This window comes from Heterocephalus glaber, unplaced genomic scaffold (genome assembly GCF_053883595.1).
Source record: "Heterocephalus glaber isolate CG9 unplaced genomic scaffold, H.glaber_assembly_v1.0 deba00001666, whole genome shotgun sequence".
Classification (NCBI taxonomy): Eukaryota; Metazoa; Chordata; class Mammalia; order Rodentia; family Bathyergidae; genus Heterocephalus; species Heterocephalus glaber.
Window position 1 is genome coordinate 11,407,633 of NW_028258406.1, and position 14,752 is coordinate 11,422,384.

Consider the following 14,752-nt stretch of genomic DNA (forward strand, 5'->3'; position numbering starts at 1 on the left):
CCCTCTGAAGTGGAGGGCACTGGTATAGTGGGGAGAGATGTAACTCCCAAACCTGCTAGGTATCCAAAATGCAAGTTTGTGCTCTCTAAAATCGAAAAATTAATTCTAGGAACAACAGAGCTTAAGAGTAGGGAAATTTATTGAGAGAAGAAAGCTTCTGTCTAAGAGAGACAGAAGGGGGACTGGAAAGTAGGTTGCCTGCTTGCTCACCCAACTTTTCAAAGGTGTTTTATGGAATAAAGCCATGAAGTGAGGCAGGTTCAAGGTGAGACAAAACTATAGTCCACTAGTAAGATTGCAAGTACAGTTGCTTAGGTAACACTGATCCAATGAGAAATCACAAGGTGGACAAAACTATGAACAACCAATAAGATTATGACAAGTATAGTCGCTTAGGTAATATTGATTAAATAGAGGGCTGGGGGATTTAGCTCGGTGGTTCCGCCACCTGCTGCGCAAGCGCAAGGACCCGAGTTCAATCCCCAGTACCCCCCCCAAAAAAATATTGATTAAATGGGGATCCATTGGGGAAACAAGTCACTTAGGAAGCAAGGATTTTCAGTGATAAGGGGTGGGTCAAGGATCATTGTTGGAAAATCTTGGTCCCCCACTCAGGTGATTGATGCCTATTTAGAATATCAATTACTACTATCATCCTATGTAGGTGTGGTGGTTTCTCTCCTTTTACAATGCTGGCCTTCAGTGAATGTGTCTTGATTGTCCTCCAGATGGCACCTTGTGGGCTGGCCCTGTCTAACTGCCTACAAGACATCTAATTAACTTACGTATCTACAATAGCACCTCACAGACCCATGTACTACAAAGCTGAGTAGAGAAAGCGAGGGATGCAGAAACTGGGAGTGGCTAGAGTGAATACACCTCTAAAGTGGACATCAGTGATCAACCAAGGCCAGCAGGAAAGTGGACATCAGTGATCAACCAAGACCAGCAAGGCAGGATTTAGTATTCATATACAAAAATACAGGTGTGGAAACAAAATAGAACTTATCAGCTATCGCTCCCCTGTATCTGGTGAAGTTCAAGACCAGGCCCTGGAAAGAAACCTCACATGAAGAAATTTTGGAGGCTAATTTTCTTTTTTCTTTATTGGATTTTGGAGCTTTTATATTTTTTTTCCTTTCTTTTGCTCTTTTTCTTCTCTTTTTTTTTTTTCGTACCGGGGATCGAACTCAGGACCTTGAGCTTCCAAGGCAGGTGGCCGAACCACTGAGCTAAATCCCCAGCCCTTCTTCTTTTTCATGTTCGTACATTTGTTACTTTTATCTAATTCTATAAAATTTCTTTACTCTTTAATTGGATCCTTTATCTTATTTTTCTTTCCTCCTTTGGATCTTCCTTTATTGTACAAATTTTAGTTTTTCTCATTTTCTCTGCCCCACCTTTCTATTTTTATTAGTACCACTATTAAGCTTTATTAATATTTAGATATTTAGTAGATTCTGTGCTGTTATTGTTGAATTGTAATCTGTGTTACTGGTGGTGTAGTTGTTGCATTTCATAGAGTTACTGTATATCAATATTGGGTTTGTCTTTATTTGTATATAGATCTCTTTTCTACTGTTAAGCTGTGGTACAGTGGTATCCTTATTGGTTCTTATAGTATGTCAGTATCCAGTTTGTCTTTGACTCTGTTATTGTTGCTGATTTCTATCGGAGGGTGATCAGTCCTCTGACTACCTAGAAAAGAGGATGGCGAGGGCTAAAGAGAAAAAAAGAATAGAGACTTGTGAAATTTCAAAGTATATGGGGGCTGGGAGGTCAGTGGCTCAGAGTGGGCAAAGACAAAGACTCTCCAAGCCAACCATCATTTATTGGGTACACACAATAATTGGAGGGAGCATCGGGTGACCTAGAGGACAATGGTAATTCTAGGACAATGAGGAGCTGATGAAGATCTTAAGTCACTAGGGTCTTTGAGGAGGATGGGAAGAGGAGACAGGGGATGGAGAGCATTCTAACAATAGTAGGTGAAACAAGGAAGTTTGACAAGGAATTAGTCCCTCCCCAGGTGAACCTTTCTCTTTTGTTTTACTACTCGAAGAACCAGGGTATCTTCATCTGATGTAATCTTGCTGGTGAGCACCACAGCCTCATGGAACCATTGAGGCCTCAGCTGTGACAGGAGGCAAAATGGAATTATGTTTCCGTATGCCATACCTAGCTTAGGGGCAAGGTACATTGAGCCTCAGACAGCTAGAGTCATACTTTAATTATGAAATGATTTTTCCCAAAAATTTATGTAGAAATGCTCCCGACAGATTGTGCTATTAGTGGTGACACAGTTGTCACTATTTATTTTTACTGTATGACATATCTGGTTTGTCACTGTGGTTCATTTCTTAGATAACTGGGTGCTAGGCCAATTACACTGCACTCTCCCCTCCCCAAATTAATGGAGGTGATAACATCTTGGGACCAAGGCAAAGGCCTATGGTTACCCAGAGGGTATCACTGGAAAGGAAACACTTAAGAAATCTCCATATTAGCAATAAAGTTTTCCACTTTAATCAACCTTCAACCCTCAACATAGGTAAAGAAAGAAAGAAAGAAAGAAAAAGAATCAAAGAAAGAGAAATATGCGAACAAAGGCAACAAAATGCCTCCAAAAATTTCCACCTCCCCCAAAGTTGATCCATTGGCAAGAAATCAAAAGGCAAACAACAGAATTATACAAAATGATGAAAGATGAAACAAGACAAACAAAAAACAAAATGCTTGGCAAACTACAGATGATATAAATAAACATATTAGAATTAATGAACAAAATGATCAGCAAGTGTTATGGTACAAGAGCCTTATGTGGGGTTTTAGAGGGTGACTGGATTATGGGGTTTATAGCTGACTTGCCATTAGGAAATAGGGTGTGGTGCGTCTTTTCACCTGCCAGGTGAGCCAGGCATGGTGGTGTGTCCCTGTAATCTCAGCCCTTGGGAGGCTGAGGCAGGAAGATAGCTGTGAGTTTGAGGCTAGTCTGAACTACATAGGGAGATCCTATATAAAAGAAGAAGGACAAGGAGAAAAAGTAGATCACAGGGGGCATAGCCTGGATTTATCTCCTTCACCAATAACCCCCTTGGCTCTCTGCTTCCTGTCCACCATGCAGTCCTGATCAGCTGTCCTCTGCCATGCCATTCTGCCTTAGTGCAGGCTGACTGTAGCTGAAACCTCTATAAACTGTGAGCCAAAATAAACCTTTTCTGCCTTTAATTTTTTGGTGTTGAGTATTGTGTCCCAGAGATGAGTAAAGTAATTAAGTGAGCTTAAAGAAGACACTATTAAAAAGCTAGTTGAGGGCTGGGGATTTAGCTCAGTGGTTTCGCCCCCTACTGCACAAGCGCAAGGACCCGAGTTCGATCCCCAGTACCAAAAAAAAAAAAAAAGCTAGTTGAGACTGGAGCCTTAACTTTGGTGCAACCAGCAGGATCGAAGCAGCTTGGTGTCCAGATGTTGTAGTAGCTCAAATGGACCCAAAGAAGTGAAAAGGAAGCAAAGTGTAAATGTTTCTCTTTCAGCATGCCAACCTGCCCCTGAAGGTTATTCCCCAACACTTCAGTGGCAACAGCAACAAGTGGCAGTTTTCAGCTGTTCGACAGAATGTGAACAAACAGAAGTCACTGGGAGTCACAGCAGTTGGATAGTAATGGGACTATGCCAAAATCTGAGGATGAAGAATGTTGGAAAAAATTCTGTCTAGGAGAAAGGTTATGTGCCAAAGGGGCTGTTGGGCTAACTATACATGAAAGTTCTGGAATTGATTATGTACAAATTTGAGAAAAAGACTTTACTCCATGTTGTAGTCAGCAGGATTTGGCAAGGGAATACATTAAATACAAGACGCATAATTTCTAAGATTATTTTATGATAATTACCCAAAAAGTCAAATGCAAAGGAGTGCCAGAGAGTAACCACACACTAGGAGCCCAAAGAATCCAACTGAGGGCCTAGATCCCAGCAGTTTCCCACACAAGTCCAACTAAAGGCTTAGAGTCCAAGGGAATGTCCTCCTCAGGTCCAATCAGTGGCCTAGTGCCTACAGCAACATTTCATGGTTGTCCTTATTGGGGACCTGCACCTGGAAGGCCCAAAGGCCATTGGTGGAAGCCAAAAAATCTACACTGGTGAGATGAAGGATTTGTGCTACCAAGCTGAGGGATCCACATTGGAGCCAGGAAATGATGCTCACAGTAAAGATCAGAGCTCCCCTGATGAAAACAGCAGCCATTCCCAGTAACAGTGAGGCCCCAGCTTCTCCTCCGACAAGAACAGCCAAGTTTGCATCAGGAAAACCATCCGCAGCAAGCTTCTAGAAAGTCAACAGGCCAAGATCTTCCCTTCCAGTTCTCTTTTTATGGCTATTGGTAACAATCTTCAGGTGGATCCTCCACAGCCAGACCATGCTGATTCAGTTCAGCTGGACATTGGAAAGATGGTTTTATGCTTTATTGGCTTGCCTTGAGAAGCATTTACTCCCCGAAGCTCACTCTCAGATTCAGCAGCTTGCAAGAAGGTGCTCTGAAGTGAGGCTCTTACTGGACACCAAAGATGTTGAGAGGGTTCCTGCTTTGAATTTATTAATCTGCTTGGTTAGCAGGTATTTGACCAGCATGATGCAGCTGATCTCAAAGACAGAAGGTGTTCCTGCTGAAGGCAGACTGAGTCTGCAGATGTGCAGTGCAGTTCGTGTACACGCTGCATCATTTGCTTCAACACTATGTGGAAGATTTAAAGTTTTTGTTCAGAATATAGAATTTCGAATTTATTTTAAATAGTAAATGTCTGAAATATCTGTGGAAATATACCACCTGGTATTTGATGACCAGTGTGAATAGTTTTCAGCAGTCACAAGCATTTATAATAAATTGAGTCCCATCTATTGATGAAGCAGCCTGCATAGAAACTGTATGATAAAAATTTACAGCAGTCCCTGGTGCTGTTTGTTTACATTATACACAAAAGTTTTGTTGAAAATATGTTTTGGATACTAAACTTTTATTTGGCTCTTGGACAAAATAAAAGGCAAATTAATGTTCTTTTAAAAAGCTAGTTGGGGGCCGGGCATTTAGCTCAGTGGTTCCACCGCCTGCCCTGCAAGCACAAGTACCCAAGTTCCACCCCTGGTACCAAAAAAAAAAAGCTAGTTGAACTAAACAAAACAATACACAACATGAATGATCATTTTAGTAAAGAATTAGATTCCACGAACAGGTAGCAAACATAAATATAGGAGATAAATATATACATGAGATAAAAAATTCTCTTAAAAGGCAGCAGAAGTGGCCAATGTGAGGAAAGAGTGCTAGATTAGAAGATATAGCTGATACAGATGACCATATACTCAGAAATACATTAAAAACAACAAGAAATCATGGGAAAATAGATCCAACAGTCCTAGATGAAGTAAAGAAGACTGACCTAAGATTAATTAAAATTAGTTAAAATCAGAAGATGGTGCAAATGGTTGAAAAACCTACTTACAGAAATAATAGCAGAAAACTTTAAATAATGGGGAAAAATTTTAACATTTAGGTAAGTGAGGCACATAGAACCCCAAATAGCCATGACCAGAAAAGACCTCCACAACACATCTTCAAAATCCTATATGTCCAACAAAAGGACAGAATCTTAAAAGCTGTTAAAGAAAAGCAACAAATCACTTACAAAGGTAAACCCATTAGCATTACAACAGACATCTCAGCACAAACCTTAACGGTCAGGAGAGCTTGTTGTGAAATGTTTGAATACCTAAAAGAAAACTTCCAACCCAGACTAATATATCCTTCAAAACTGTCTTTCAGAACTGATGGAGAAATAAGATCTTTCCAAGACAAAGAGCATCTTAAGAAATTCATGAGCACCAAACCAGCACTTCAGAAAATTCTCAAGGATATCCTAGAAAGAGACAAGCCAACCAAGCCAAAAGTCTAATGGAATGAATACTTACTCGTGCAGGTTGAGCAATTAAGCAGAAAGGGGAGAAAAGAAATTCAGCAACAGGAAGATAATGCAAAGACAGGAATAAGTCATACCTTTCAGGACTAACTTTCAGTGTGAATGGTCTCTACTCCCCAATCAAAAGACACAGATTGGCAGAATGGATCATAAAACTTAATGGTATGCTGTATGTAAGAAACATTTAATAAAAAGATATTTATAGAATTTAAAAAATCAAAGGATAGACAACAATATTCCATACAGTGGGAGCCCAAAGCCACACAGGAGTAACTATCCTATTTTCAGACAAAGTGGACTTCAAGCCAAAACTGATCAGAAGAGGCAAAGAAGGTCACTACATATTGGTTAAGGAAACAATTCAAATGTAAAGATAACAATTGTAAATATATATATGCACCAAATACTGGTATATTCAACAACCTCATAAAACAAACACTACTGAACAAGAAGATCAGACAAATATTAAAACAATTATAGTGGAGGATCTAAATATCGTATTCTCACAAACACAGATCAACAAGACAAAAACAAAATAACAAAAACAAGCAAGGTATGGTGGCACAAAACTGTAATTGCAGCATTTGGGATGCTGAGGCAGGAGGATCACCATGAGTTTGAGGACAGCCTGGGCTACATAGTGAGTTCAAGGTCAGCCTGAACTGCATAGTGAGACCCCATCTCAAAAAAGAAAATCAACAAAAAATATCAGAATTGAGGGCCGGGGATTTAGCTCAGTGGTTCCGCCACCTGCTGTGCAAGCGCCAGGACCCGAGTTTGATCCTCGGTACCAAAAAAAAAAAAAAAACCAGAATTGAATCACACCTTTGAGGTATGGGTAATTAATTGATATCTACAGAGTGTTCTACCCAACAACAGCAAAATACGCATTCTTCTCAGTGGCATGTGGAACTTCCTCCAAAACATACTAGACCATAAAGCATACTTAAATAAAGACAGAGAAATTGAAATTATCTCATGCATGTGATCAAATCATAATGCAAGGAAACTAGAAATCAATAGCCAACAAAACCCACAGAAGTTATGTGAACACATGGAAATTAATCAGTACACTCTTGAATAGGTCACAGAAGAAATCAAGAAAGAAATTAGTTCCTAGAATCAAATTATAATATTTATTAGTACAACATACCAGAACCTATGAGACAAAAAGAAAGCAGTCCTAAAGGGGAAATTTATAGAGGTGAATGCTGACAGCAGAAAAAATAGAATGAGCCCAAATAAATAACCTAATGATGCAGCCCAAGGTCCTATAATAAGAACAATCCAAATCCAAAACTTGTATAAAGAAAGAAATTATGAAGATCAGAGTAGAAATCAATGAAATTGAGACTTAAAAAGTAAAAATAAAAAGTCAGTGAATTGAAGAGCTCTTTCTTTGAAAGAATAAACAAAAAAGACAAACCATTAACCAAATTTACCAAAGGAAGGAAAAAAAGAACTATATTAATGCAGTTACAAATGAAAAAGGCAAAATCACAACAAACACCACCAAAGTCCAGAAAGTTATTAGTAACTACTTTGAAAACTTGCACTTCAAAAAGTTAGAGGATCCAGAAGAAATGGATAGATTTCTAGAGACATATGAATTTCCAACACTGAACCAAGAAGATATAACAATCCTGCATCATCCCATAACAGGCAATGAAGTTGAGGCAATAAAAAAATCTACAGATACAAACTAAGAAAAGCCCAGAACCTGATGGATTTACTGTTGAATTCTACCAGAACTTCAGAGAGGATCTAACCCCAATACTACTCAAACTCTTTACTGAAATTGAAAGGAAAGAAGTACTTGTCAGACTCATTCCTGAAACTAGCATTACCTTGATTCCAAAATCAGAAAGGAAAACTACAGACCACTCTCTTTTTTTTTTTTAGAGTTGAGGGACAGACCGGGGATCAAACGCTGGACCTTGTGCTTGCAAATCATCAAAGTTCATACATCATGGCCAGGTAGGCTTTATCCCAGAGATGCAAAGATGGTTCAGTGTATACAAATCAATAAATGTGCAGCACATAAATAGAAGAAAGGACAAAAATCACATGATCACCTCCATAGATGCAGAAAAAGCCTTTGACAAAATCCAATATCCATTCATGATAAAAATCCTGGAGAAAGTAGGTATGGAAGGACCTTATCATAATCTGTTTAAAATCATTTATGACAAACATACTGCCAGCATCATATTATAGGGGTAAAACCAAAAGCTTCTCCTCTAGAATCAGGATCAAGACAAAACTGTCCACTATCATCACTCTTGTTCCATATAGTACTCAAAACTTTAGCCAGTGGTCACTTTGGCAGAACATTTACCAAAACTTTAGCCAGAGCAATCAGGCAAGAGAAGAAAATAAAAGGGATATTTATAGAAAATAAAGAAGTCAAACTATTCTTATTCACAGATCACATGATCCTTTACTTAGAAAATTCAAAAGATTTTACCAAAAGACTCCAAGAACTAATAAGCAAATTCAACAATGTAGTAGGATTACAAAATCAACACACAAAAATCAGTAGTGTTCCTGTACACCAATAAAGAACCCACTGAGAGCTGGGGATTTAGCTCAGTGGTTCCGCCGCCCGCCTCGCAAGTGCAAGGACCCGAGTTCGATCCCTGGTACCAAAAAAAAAAAACCCACTGAGAAAGAAATTAGGAGAATAATGCCATTCACAGTATCTTAAGGAATAATCAAATACTCAGGAATTAAACCAACAAAGCAAGTGAATGGCCTCTATAACGAAAGCTATAGTACTCTTAAATAAAAGTATACAGGTGTACTGTATAACATTCACTTTGTCGGCTTATGAACAGCTTATGTCAAAGATGACATCAGAAAATGGAACAATATCCCCTATTCCTGGATAGACAGAACCAATATTGTCAAAATGGCTATACTTCCAAAACTAATACACATCATCTTTCTAGTTTAAAAGGCAGTTTATTCTGGCTAACTTATAAAATCGGAACTGCTTCACCCTGATTTCTATATTCTTCCCAAACCTTAACCAACTTTCCACACTCCACCATGTTACTCTGTGCTCTAAGACATTCAGTTAAAATGAAATCTCTTTGAATAAGAAATCCACTATAGTCATCAATATATTTATTTTCTTTTGCTAAGAGAAGGCATAGATAAAATTTTAAGGGATTTCTGCTCAACACAATAATTTAGAGTTGCACTACTTTAGCAGTAACACATGCCTTTTTTTTTTTTCCTTTGCAGTACTGGGTATTGAGCCCAGGGATTTGTACATGGGAGGCAAGTGCTCTACCACTGAGATCTGTCCCCGGCCCCAAATTTCTCTTTAAATACAACTTGGCACACCAGCAGCATAATAGTAAATGAGGCAATTGAACTATTCTTCATTAAGGAAATTTTCACATATACCCAAAGATAGAGCAGGGTAATAGCCCTTCTCCTTCAAGTACTTCTTACCAGCTTCAAATGAGTAAATGAATGGGGCAAGAGTTATAGTCTGCTAATCTGGATTCATCTATATTCCCTGTTCCTCCACTTCTGTTTTCTTATAGAATAATGTGAAGGAAACCTCAGAAATTCTGTCATTTCTTCTGTCTTTTCTTTCCTCTATAATCATCACATCATTTCTATTCCACCTGTAATGATTTCAGATTAGGGCTTATGTAATGCTGGAGAGACTATTAGACTTTAAAAGGCCAGAGGCTCCCAAGAAAATTTGTCACAGGCAGTATTTAAGGACACCTTCATGTATGTAAGACATAGAACGAGATGGTTACAAGTACAATTTTCTATGCAAGAGTGCAATGGTTTGGATATGAAATATCCTTCAAAGGCTCATGAATCGAAGGCTTGGTTCCCAGTGCAGCAATATTCAGAAGTAGGACTTTGGGCAAGTGACTGGATCATGTGCTGAGATAACTAGATAGCCACATGCAAAAGAAGGCGTCAGATCCCTGCCTTGCACTGTACATAAAAATCAACTCAAAATTAGACAAAAATATATGTGCTAAATCTATAAAACTCTTAAATGAAAGCATCGGAGTAAAGTTTGAGATCATGGTTAGACAGTGGTTTCTTAGATGTGAAGCCATATGTTAGATATTTTTAGCACAAGCAACAAAAATGGACACATTGGGTTTGTCAAATGTTTTGTTTTTGTTTTTGTTTTGCTTTGGTTTTTTGGTACCAGGGATCAAACTCAGGACCTTGAGCTTGTGAGGCAGGTGCGGTGCCACTGAGCTAAATCCCCTGCCCTGGACTTATCAAATGTTAAAGTGCAAGTTAAAACTTTTAGCTGGGTATGGTAGCACACCCCTGTAATCCCAGCACTCCAGGAGGCTAAAACAGGAGGCTTGAAAGTTCAAATCCAGCCTGGGCAACTTAGTGACTTTGTAAGATCCTGTCTCAAAATTAAATTTAAAACTTTTGTGCTGCAAAAGAGAATGAAGGAAACTCACAAAATGGGAGAAATATTTGTAAATTATATATCTAACAATGGCACCTATATCCCAAATACATAAAAATTTCACACCTCAGTAATAAAAAGAGAAATAACCTGATTAATAGATAGGCAGAGGATCTGAACATACATTTCTTCAAAGAGCATACTAAAGGCCACTAACAAAGCACATAGGAAGATGCCTAATATTAAATACCAGGAAAAAAAGGAAGTGAAAACCAAGTGAGATGCTACTTCATGTCAGCTTGGATGACTATGATTTGAAAACACAGATAAATATTGTCAAAGCTGTACAGGAATTATAAACCTCATACATTGTTAGTGGAGATGTGAAGTGATATTTGCACTTTGGAAAACAGTTTGGCAGTTTCTCAGAATCTTTTTTTTTTCCTGTTGCTGGGATTTGAACCTAGGACCGTGTGCATGCTAGGCAAGTGCTCCACCATTGAGCTACACCTTCAGCCCTCTCAAAATCTTCATTATAGAATTTTCTTTTTAACAAGTAATTTTATTCTTGGAGAAATAAAAATGTATTTCCATATAAAAACTTGTACACAAATGTTCACAGCAGAATTATTCATAATAACCAAAAAGTGGACATAACACAAATTTCTAAGACCCAATGAATGGATAAGTAAAATATGGTATAGCCACATAGTGGACTATTATGTGGTAATAAAAGAATGAGGCACTGATACATTCTACAACATGGAGGGACATTGAATACTTAAAGGAAAGAAGACAGTCCTAATTGTATTATTCCATTTATATGACATGTCTAGAAAAGGCAAATTCATAGAGAAATAAAATAGATTAATAAGCCCCTAGGGGTGAGGGGAGTGTGTACATCTGCGGGAGGAGTGGAGAGGTATTGATAATTGGTATAAATTTTCTTTTGTAGGGGATGAAAATGTCCTAAATTTGATTATAGTGATGTACAATTCTGAGAATATATCAAAAAGTTGAGTTGGACTCTCCAAGGTATAAATTATATCTCAAAACAGCCGTTAAAAAAGAAGTACATGCCTGGTGTGGTGATGCACACCTGTAATCAATCCCAGCACTTGGGAGGCAAAGGCAGGAGGATTGCCGTGAGTTTGAGGCCAGCCCGGGCTACACAGTGAGTTTAAGGCCAGCTGAACTGTATATATATAGCAGGACCCTATCCCAAGGAACCAAAAATAAATAAATAAATAAAAGAAGTACAAATAGGTGGTGCATGTCTGTGAGATTAAGGTCAGCCTGGGCTACAAAGCAAGACCCTGTCTCAAAAAAAAAAAAAGTACAAATAGTAAGTAGCTATAATTAAGTTCATGAAGAGAATACAGAAATATGTGAAATGTTTGGAAATTTTGAATTGGAGCCTCATGTACCTCTTTGGAGACTAAGCTGTCTGTACATTCTTCTTTATATTCTCTGCTGCGATACTCATGATCACAAGCAAATTAATTCAGTTTTGACCTAGACTGTTAGCTGTATTACTCAATCTGGCTAAAAATATATGTTGGTTTATGAAATGAGAGGTAGAGATGCTGACAGATGCAAAAGAAGGAAACTGAAATACACATTGGACCACTGCCTGGAAGGAAAGAGGAAATTTATAACAAGAGGGAGATTTGTGGGACACTTCAGCCATTAACAAAGAGGCTGAGCTGCTTCTCATTCTCTGTGGAGGCAGAGGCGGCCACATGGCTGCCACTCCCGACTGTCAGACATCACAACAGGCAGCAAGCCTGGTGGCCACATCTCTCAGGCCACCACCAGTTCCACCGGGGAAGATGCCCAATCCATGTTGGGGCAATCAGACCCTCTTTCCTGGGAATCTGGGATTAGGATTTAGAAGTTAATCTGTTCCCTAAAATAATTTAAAGATAATCTGTAAAAATTTTCATTGTAAACCTATGGGATTATTTGCAAAGGAAGTGATTTACTGGGTTCTCTAAGTACTTATATTTAAAAACAAGAGGGCTGGGGATTTAGCTCAGTGGTTCCACCATCTGCCTCGCAAGCACAAGGACCTGAGTTCAATCCCTGGTACCAAATAAAAAAGGCGGGGGGGGGATAAAATAAAAACAATAGAATATGGGCCAGGGATGTAGCTCAGTGGTGCCGTGCCTGCCTGGCAAGTGCAAGGTCCTGAGTTCAATCCCCAGTACTGGAGGAAAAAAACCCAATAATTACATCACTATTTTACTTTTATCCAGTGGAATCTAAATTAAATCTATCCACCATCTATCTGTCTATCTATATTTATCTATCTTTATCATCTATTTATTCATTTATTTGAAACAAAGTCTTGCTATGTAGTTCAGGTGGACCTGAACTCACTATGTAGCCCAGGCTGGCCTCATACTTGTTGCAATCCTCCTGCCTCAGCTTCCTGAGTGTTGGGATTACAGGCATGCACTACTACACTGAGTGATCCATTTTTTAAAAAGGGAGAACTGGCCAAGGATTTAGCTCAGTGGTGCTGCCTCCTGCCTTGCAAGCACAAGGTCCTGAGTTTGATACCTGGTACCAAAAAATAAAAATAATTTAAAAATAAATAAATAAAAAGGGAGAACAAGTGCTTTATTGACAGGAAAATATTTTATATCATTTTTTCCTTAAACTTATATTTCCATTCCAAATTCTCCATTTTTTATTGATCACAGTTTCATAATTTTCCAGAACCAGCCAGATGTGGTGGCGTACACCTGTAATCCCAGCGCTCAGGAGGCTGAGGCAGGAGGATCACCATAAGTTCAAAGCCAGCCTGGGCTATATAGTGAATTCAAGTCCAGCTTGAACTACACAGTAAGACCTTGTCTTAAAAACAAACAAAAAACAAAAAAACCCTTAATTTTCCAGAACCAAATAGCTAAACAGACTGAAATTAAAATTTTAAAAATTTATAGAGACCATAACGCTCTGTTTTTTTAAAGCCAAATGAAAATATGCTACACATTTTCATAAATATTTAACATAAAGTAAAATTTTTTTGGCCTTTAGAACTCTTAGTTCATGTATCCTGTGATAAATATTATATATCAATGGATTTCATTCACTCTACTTATCTCCATTTATATATATATATAATCAGTATATATTGATTAACTGTTTAAATAAATATAAAAAGCAACTGTGAGATGAGAGCTATGCTCATTTACTTCACTGTATCAAATCATCATATTGTATAATTTAAATATCTAATAAATTTTAAGTATCTACTGTATCATAAATAAATGTGCAGAGAAAGCTGGAAGCAATTTGTATACAAATATCATCAACTCTGAGATTCTCAGTTTTATGCCAAAAATCGTTAGCACCTTAGTGATCTTCTATCAAACACTCCAGCGGCTCCTTATTCAGTTTTGAGATAGGTGAGGAAGGGGAAATGAGGCAGGACCTGGCTTTCCCAGGAGCTGCAGCTTTGACCCTCACCACTCACCCCACCTCTGAGCATTTTAGGACACATTGCTGGGTCCTATTGCAAATGCAGGTGACTGTCCCCCTGAGGGCACTGCCTCTGCCCCCGCAGGAAAGGGACAAGTGTGGGAGTGTGAACGCCCCTAGAACAGTCTCCACTCAAAGGCAAATGAGATTTGCAGGATAAATCCCTTAGCTTCCTGGCCTCTCAAGAGGGAGGGCCCTGAGGTGTGCTCTACACCTTCCAGAGTTCCCACTGTTTATTTTTTAGTATACCTTTAGTTAACTTTTACACAGATATAACTTTGAAATAACAATGAGACTCTGCTCGCGACCCCCATAGCGTAGGGTCCGAAGCCGGGGAGAGCGGTGGCAGATGAAGAAAATGGAAAAATATCAAAAAAGAAAGATACATACCAATGTGGGACTGCATGATTCCAAATTCAGTTATTCCCCTAGCCTCTATTGTACTTGTAAATTAATGGTTAAAATGTGCTTGTTAGTTCTGGGATAATAGATAAAATCTGTAACGAAACAAAGTTCCTAAGTAAATTACTCAACCCCTTGTTTGTCCGGAGAACGAATGTTCCCGGGCCCACTACCTGTAGAACAATCCATCAATGTGTCTGCTGACCATCAGTACGTGACGGTCGTGACCATTAGTGTATGTGTCTGCTGACCATCAGTACGTGACAATCGACCACTAACCTTTGTTCCTTTTCTCGTAACTCTACATGTTAACCTCCCCCTCAAGCCCCTATAAAACAGCCTCGGACTCTGAGCCAGTTGCCTCTCTTAGCTACTTTGTTTTGGGAGTGCCGTCTGGCCAGACTAATAAAGGTCTGTTTTATTTTTTCATCTTGTCCGGTATGTTCCTTCCCAGGTGTTCGTCGCTGCAGTCAGCTCCTC

General features: G+C 38.8%; 1 protein-coding gene across 1 annotated transcript in view; it reads left to right on the forward strand.

Annotated features, from left to right (window-relative positions):
* Naa16 (N-alpha-acetyltransferase 16, NatA auxiliary subunit) overlaps positions 1 to 14,699 on the forward strand; it is a 102,096-nt gene extending 87,397 nt beyond the window's left edge. Inside the window, 3 exon segments of the mRNA XM_021257913.2 lie at positions 5,817 to 6,132; positions 7,873 to 7,947; positions 13,106 to 14,699. The gene's annotated coding sequence lies outside the window, so the exon portion shown is untranslated.
* Positions 14,700 to 14,752: the final 53 nt, after the last annotated feature.